This window comes from Monodon monoceros, unplaced genomic scaffold (assembly GCF_005190385.1).
Source record: "Monodon monoceros isolate NGI ecotype Baffin Bay Population unplaced genomic scaffold, NGI_Narwhal_1 Super_Scaffold_2, whole genome shotgun sequence".
Taxonomy (NCBI): domain Eukaryota; kingdom Metazoa; phylum Chordata; class Mammalia; order Artiodactyla; family Monodontidae; genus Monodon; species Monodon monoceros.
The window spans coordinates 58,819,457-58,827,126 of NW_021703776.1; positions in this window are offsets into that span (position 1 = coordinate 58,819,457).

Consider the following 7,670-nt stretch of genomic DNA (forward strand, 5'->3'; position numbering starts at 1 on the left):
CAGAAATATGATTTGCAGATATTTTCTCCCAGTCTGTATCTTATCTACCACTCTCTTAACAGTGTCTTTCACAGAGCAAAAGTTTCTAATTTTGTGAATTCCAAGGTAGCAAATTTTTCTTTTATGTCTTGGACCTTTAATGTCATATCTAAGAACTTTTGGCCAAACCCAAGGACATAGAGATTTTCTTTAAAGTTTTCTTCCAAAGTTTTATAATTTTATATTTCATTAATTTATTTTTTGCCTATGTATATTCAATTGTTCTAGTACCATTTGTTGAAAAAACTATGGTTTCTCCAGTGAGTTATCTTGGCACCCTTGTCAAAAAATATATTGGGCATATTTGTATGGATCAATTTATGGACTCTGTATTCTGTTCATTCATCTTTGTGTCTATCCTTTTGCAAATACTTCACTGTCTTGATCGCTGTGACTTCATAGTAACTCTTAAGATCAAGCAACATGAATCTTCCAACCTGGTTTTTCTTTTTCCAAACCATTTTGTCTATTCTAATTATTTTGGCTTTCTATATAAAGCTTAGAATGATATTGTCAATAGTTACTGATAAAAAGAATCCTGCTGGGATTTTTATTGGGATTGTAATAAATCTATAGATCAATTTGAGAATTATCATCTTAATATTGTCTTTCAGTACACAAACACAATAAATGTAGTTCTTTGATTTCTTTCATCTGTGTTTTGTAGTCTTTATCATGCAAATTCTGCAAATATTTTGTTGTTTACACCTGAATATTTCATTTTGGGGGCCATTGTAAATGATACTTCAGTATCTTTTACTTTTCCTTGCCTTATTGCACTGAGTAGTATGCTGCTAAATAGGAGTGGTGAGCATCTTGTCTCAGTCTTGAATCTTATTCCCATATCAAGGCAAAAGTATTTATTCTTCACCATTATGTATAATTTACTACATATAATTTATAATGTCTAATTATGTATAATTTAGCTTTAAGTTTTACTAGATGCTTGTTATCATATTGAGAAAAATTGCTGCTATTCCTAGTTTATTAAGAGTTTCTATCATAAATATATTTTTTATTTGTCAAATGATTTTTCTATAGATATTGATATAATTATGTAGCTTCTCCTTTTCAGTCTTCTTTAGTCACTGTAATCCACATTAATTTTGGAATGCTGAACTAGCCTTGCTTCTTGGTGTCCACCCCATTATCTCATGATGTTATCTTTTGCATATGTTGCTGGATTTAACTTGCTAAAATCTTTTTGAGAATTTTTGAATCTATGTTCATGAGAATTATTGGTCTATAGTTTTCTTGTGTCTTTGTCTGGTTTTGGTATCAGGGTAATATTGGCCTTATAAAATGAGTAGAGAGGTACTCTCTCCTTTTCAATTTTCCTAGAAGAGCGTTTGTAGAATTGGTATTATTTCTTCCTTAAATTTTTAGTAGAATTCACCAGAAAAGCCATATGAGTCTTGAGGTGTCTTTGTTGGAAGGTTTTTTTTTTTTTTTTTTTTTGCGGTATGTGGGCCCCTCACTGTTGTGGCCTCTCCCGTTGCGGAGCACAGGCTCCGGACGCGCAGGGTCAGCGGCCATGGCTCACGGACCCAGCCGCTCCACGGCATGTGGGATCTTCCCGGACTGGGGCATGAACCCGCGTCCCCTGCATCGGCAGGCGGACTCTCAACCACTGCGCCACCAGGGAAGCCCTGTTGGAAGGTTTTTAACTACAAATTCAATTTCTTTAATAGATATATGACTAGTCAGATTACCTATTTTTGTGTATGTGAGCTTTGATAGTTTGTGTCTCTCAAGGAATTGGTCCTTTTCATTCAAGTTGTTGAATTTATGAGCATAACTTTGTTATAGTATTTCCTAATTATGCATTTAATGTTCACCCCTTCTTTGTCCAGCTTTAGCTTCTGGTATATTAATTTGTGTCTTCTATCTGTTTTTCTTGGCCATTCTTGCTAGAGCTTTATCAATTATATTGTTCTTTTTAAAGAACCAGTTTTTGGTTATGCTGACTTCCTCTACTGTTTTTTGTGTTTTCAGTTTCATTGACTTTCTATTCTTATCTTTATCCTTTTCTTTCTTTGCTTTGGGCTTAGTTTGCTCTGCTTTTTCTTATTATTTAAGGTGGAAGATTAGATTACTGATTTGAGACCTTTTCTTCCCCCCTAATATAAGCATTTTTTGCTATAAATTTCTCTCTAAAAACTGCTTTAGCTTCATTGTGCAAATTTGATGTGCTACATGTTTCTTGTCATTCAGTTCAAAATATTTTCTAATTTCCACTGAGACATTTTTTTGTCCCATGTGATATTTAGAAGTCTGTTGTTTAATTTCTAAATATGTGGGGATTTTTTAGATAAGTTTGCTATTAATTTTTGGTTTAATTTTATCATAGTCCTGATTTCAATTCATTTCAAAGTGTGCTAAGGTTCGCTTTATGGCCCAGAGTATTGTCTTTCTTGGTGAATGTTCTGTGTACACTTGAAAAGAATGTGTGTTCTGCTGTTGTTAGGTAGAGAAGTAGAGTCTGAAAATATTTCAGTTCAATCAAGTTGCTTGATAGTGTTTAGGACTGCTATAGCTTTGGTGATTTTCTGTGTACAGTTACCCTTGAACAACATGAGGGTTAGAGGCACTGACACCCCGCTGAGTCGAAAATACGAGTACTGCTATCTCTGCCTCAAAAACAAAGGAATTGATAAATGACTCACCCAAGGGCAGGAAGCTGAAACAGTGGATAGAATCAGGACTCAAACGCTAGTTCTTTTGATTCCACATACTGTGATCCTGTTGAACACAAACATTTCCCCACGTTAGTTAATTTAAGATCTGTAAAATGAAAATACAGGTACTATGTTTATTTTCTTAAATCTGCATATAAATGGACCTACACAGTTCAGCCTGTGCTTTTCAAAGTTCATTATCTGTCCCTCCCTACCAGAATGCGAGTGTCCAAAGTACAGGACTTTGTCTTATTCGCTGCTATATCGCGAGCATCTACATGCCTGATCTGACCCATAGTAAGTACGCAGTAAATATATGGTGAATGAAAGAAGACCTAGTGAGAAAACAAGCAAAAACACTATTCTCTTGTATATTTTAAAGAAGTTGATTTGCAATGACAGAATTTTGAAATATCTAAGAGCACATGAAAGACTTTGAGATCACCTTATCTGGAGGTTATCAATCTTTATTTCTCTGAGCATATCTGAAGGATACAGAACAAGCCAAAGCCATAGATCTCAACTGGAAGGGATGCCCTTGCTGGGGGGGAATATCAGAATAGGAGGGAGGAGAAGGACCTAGGTAGAGTTTATGGTTTGAGGAACCTTTCCAGGTGATAGGCTTTTCTCGGGAGACATGTTTGTTCATGCTCTTCTTTTCTAAGCTCCTTCCACTCCTACTTCCAAAGCCCCTTTGAAAAATACCAGTCTGGTCCAACTCCTTCCTTAAAGACAGTGATTCTGAAAGGTTAATGATTTGCCCAGAGTCAAGAAGTTAGTGGAACAGCTGAAGTAGAAACCGGTATCCTGACACTGTCCTATAGGATCAAATAAGGAGCACTGAGAGTCCAGATTGTCAAAATTCATATCTCTAGAGAAGAGTTTCGCACAAAGATTTGAGAAGGAGAATAGTATAGTGGTTAACGGAATTTGGAGCCAGACCGTCATGACTCCAAATGAAGTTATTAACTTCACTCAGTTTCATTTCCTCATATGTAAATTCTGGATTTACTTCAGCACATCAAAAGTAAGTGCTCTCTTTTTCCTCACTCCAAAACCTTCTCCTACTCCTCTGTTCCGAATTTCATTAAATGCCAACTGCCTCTCCACAGAATCCCTTTCTCTTTCAACCTCCCTCACTCCCACCTTTGAGACCTACCAAATCTACATCCTAAACGTCTCTCAAATCAAATCGCATTTTATCCATTCACATTGTCAGTCCCCTGGTGTCAGACAATCATTTTTCGTTTTGTTTTTGCCAAATGACTGCAACCTTTCTAATTCATTTTGTTGCCAACAGTCTTGCCCCTGCCCCCATCATTCATCCACATGGTTGATTATGTTTTATTTTGTCCATGTTGGTCCTCTCTGCTCCCACCATACTGAACATTTTTTTCAGTCCTTTTGGAAATGTCATGCATATTCCACCCTTTGGATATTTCTTCATGCTCATTTTTATTCTGGGATTTTTTTTTTTTTTTTTGGTGGCCAATTCATCCTTTTATATCTGTGTGTGTGTGTGTGTGTGTGTGTGTGTGTGTGTGTGTGTGATACATACCTTCTCTTTATGCCTCAATAAAATGTGGGTCAGACACCCCTCCAGTGTGCTTCTGTAACACCCATACTTCTCCCACACAGCCCTCACCGCTCTATATCATAACTGTTGATCTGTTTACACCTTGTCACTAATCTTATCTCTATAAGGTCAGGGACTGTGCCTCCCATGTACACTATTATACCTCAGGTGCCTAGCAGGTACTAGGTACATAATGGCTGCTTAACAAATGATATCCATTGTCATCATCTTTCTTATCTTCATCACCATCATGATTGAATAGAGTCGTGATTTACGTAAAATGCTAAGCATGATGACTGGCTGACAGCAATACAGAGTAGTTTTAATTATTTAATATTCTTATTTTCTTCACCAAAATTTAATATTTCTGAGCACATATATTATAATAAAACTCAAAGCAAAACAAAATTACATCTGTTTGGTATTTTATCATAAGGTAACAAGTAATAAAAATATAAAATACTTAGCATATACATGTATACGTGGACGTACTAGTGATATTTTCTCCCCAAATTCACTGATGTTCTTGAGGAAGAGCAAAAACATGACTGGAAGTTCTCTTGCACTCTGCTGACTCACATAGTAAAGGTCAAATATTACTCTATGCATTTAAAAAATCCTTTCTGTAAACAAATCATTTAAACTTTAGCCACACCTTAACTATTCCAAGAACAGATACATTCTTAGTAGATGAACAGCTTGTAATAGGCAGCCTTATCTTTCCTAATTCTCTAACTTACTTTTAACACAGTATTGAATGGCAAAGGTCTTATAATAAGATTGTTCCCTCTTCTATAAAGTTGGGAGAAGCAAGTTAATTATGATTGAGTTTTAAGATAATACAAGATCACTAAGGGACTCAATTTAAAATATTGAGTAGCTGAAACAGAAAAAAAATCAGTTTAATCGTTTAGCAAAATTTTATTTTCCTTAGACTAATTCTAGAAATATACTTAAGAAAAATAATTTTCTTTCTATGGGGAATTAAAACTTGAAAGAAGTATTAATTTTCCCTCTGTTTGGGTAGATTCTAGGAGGAATTGTAGATTTTAGATTCACAGTGAGCGCCATAGTGGTTTTTTTTCCTAACTAGCAAAATTAAATGATAAGGGAATTCCCTGGTGGTCCAGTGGTTAGGGCTGGCTCTGCACTCTCACTGCCGAGGGCTCGGGTCTGATAAAATCCCACAAGCCTCACAGTGTGGCCAAAAAAATAAAAAAGTCATAAAAACCACTATTCTATACAAAACTTAGTTTATTTCACAACAAACACAGCATGTTGAATATTAACAAAAATTTTGGTTTTTATAAGTTTGATTCCATGAAGTAAAGTTATTTACATAGATATTTCTACAGTGAAATCTCAACCTCTATACTTCAGGATTCACAGGGAACATTACTTATCAAAATCTTATATTTTTAGGTATGTCCCAGTGTAATAAACTGTAAGTTAAGAGAAGTTTGAATACATAGAACAGATGACTTAGGGACAGAAGGTTTTTTTCATTACCAAAATTCTCTGCCAAAAGATTTGCCAAAAATATTCTTGAATTCAGAACCACCATAGTGCTTGTAGGTGCAGAAAAGACAAAAGGGAGAAATTCCCAAAATGAGACTAATGAAGGCCCAAATTGAAGATAAATTTATAAGCAAACAAAAATGGCTTGACTTTTAATGTAAGCTAATAGATAAATCTGATTTGCTTTGCCAAACATTGATTTATATAGGAGATAGTATAAAATCTATAAAAGGAAATACAGTGCTTTACGTAGCAGATTGTATGTTTGGAAGATTCTGCACCTTAAAACAAACAAACAAAAAACCTTTAGTTAGGGTTAAATATAAACAGATACTAAATATTAGCTAAATTGGTACATAGAAATGTCACAATGTTAATTAAGCCAATAGTTTATTTCTACCTTATCTTGTTTCACAGAGTGTTGAAGAGCTTACAAAAATAACAAAAACAATAAAATAAATATTTAGACACCCAGAAATCATGGTCTTATAGTAAGTTACTTAATAAACACTTTCTGATTTTATTTGATAACTGATTATCAAATGGAACAAAAAACAAAGGTTGTAATCTCCAGTGGGGAAGATGCAGCGGTGGGCGAGTGGGCCAGAGGTAGCCGCTTGGAAGGAGAGGGAAGAGGGGGGTTTTTTGGTGTTTTTTGTTTGTTTGTTGTTTTTGGCCACTGCCGTGAGGCATACAGGATCTTAGTTCCCCGACCAGGGATCAACCCATGCCCCTTGCTTTGGGAGCACAGAGTCTTAACCACTGGACCGCCAGGGAAGTCCTGGGAGCAGTTTTTATGGTTCCTAAAATATCTTTAGGATAACTATAAAACATGATGCCAATTAATTCAGCTTGCCATACACAATTTCTCTTATGGCAAAATATAAATTACTTTTATACCTTTGAGTTAAATAGAAAAGCATTTCTCTTTGGTGCTGACATTTCCCCTTCTCATTTCTTAAAATGTTGAGCGTATTTTAAAAGAATAGGATATCAAATTATTAACCTACTTTGAGCACCAAGTTTTTATCAAACTGGGTTTGCACACATCTTGGTTTGGCTTAAGGATGGGGACCATATCTTGTTTTCAATGTGCTACAGCATTATAGGGGCCCAATAATATGTGTCGAATGCATGAATTAACAAATTAATGGTATTTGTAATCTCTGAAGATGACATGGAAAAAACTAACATATTCTTCAGCCAACCAGGACTGAATGGGACTATTGTCAGATTCAATATGATGTGTTATACTCATTAATTTCCATTTTCAGGCTCTAAAGCACATTAGAAGTCTTTCTAACGACAAAATGATCTGGGAAACCTCAAGATTATCTTGAGCAGTCCAGCTAGAAGCATAGAGTGTAGGAACTTTTCACCTAAAAGGGACTCTAAAGGATATTTTGTCCAACTTCAACCTTTTCAGATAAGGACATTAAGGCCTAGTTGAGTCACTTGCCTAGATGACATAGGTAATTAACGTTATCGATGAAAATAGGTAATTAACGTTATCGATGAAAATAATACCCTGTTTCCCAGTCTAGGGCTTTTTCCACCATACAGGCTGCTTTTCCTAATTCAATTATGGAGATGATCAAATAAGGAAGAAAAATTTTGCCTTGCTTTTTACCATTTTATAAAATTTGATTTCTTTCCCACAATCAAGATATGTTGAAACTGGATCTAGTCAAATGTGGAGAGCCAAAGATGCTGGGAAGTTCCTGGAAGGCACTGCTGCAGAGAAATAAATGGACAGGAACTATCTTGCTCCACTCTCTGTGGTAGCTGGGAGGGGAGTGGATTGGGGAGGATTCAGGTCTGGCTTTCACAGAAGGGTAGCACCCATCTCTGGCAAGATC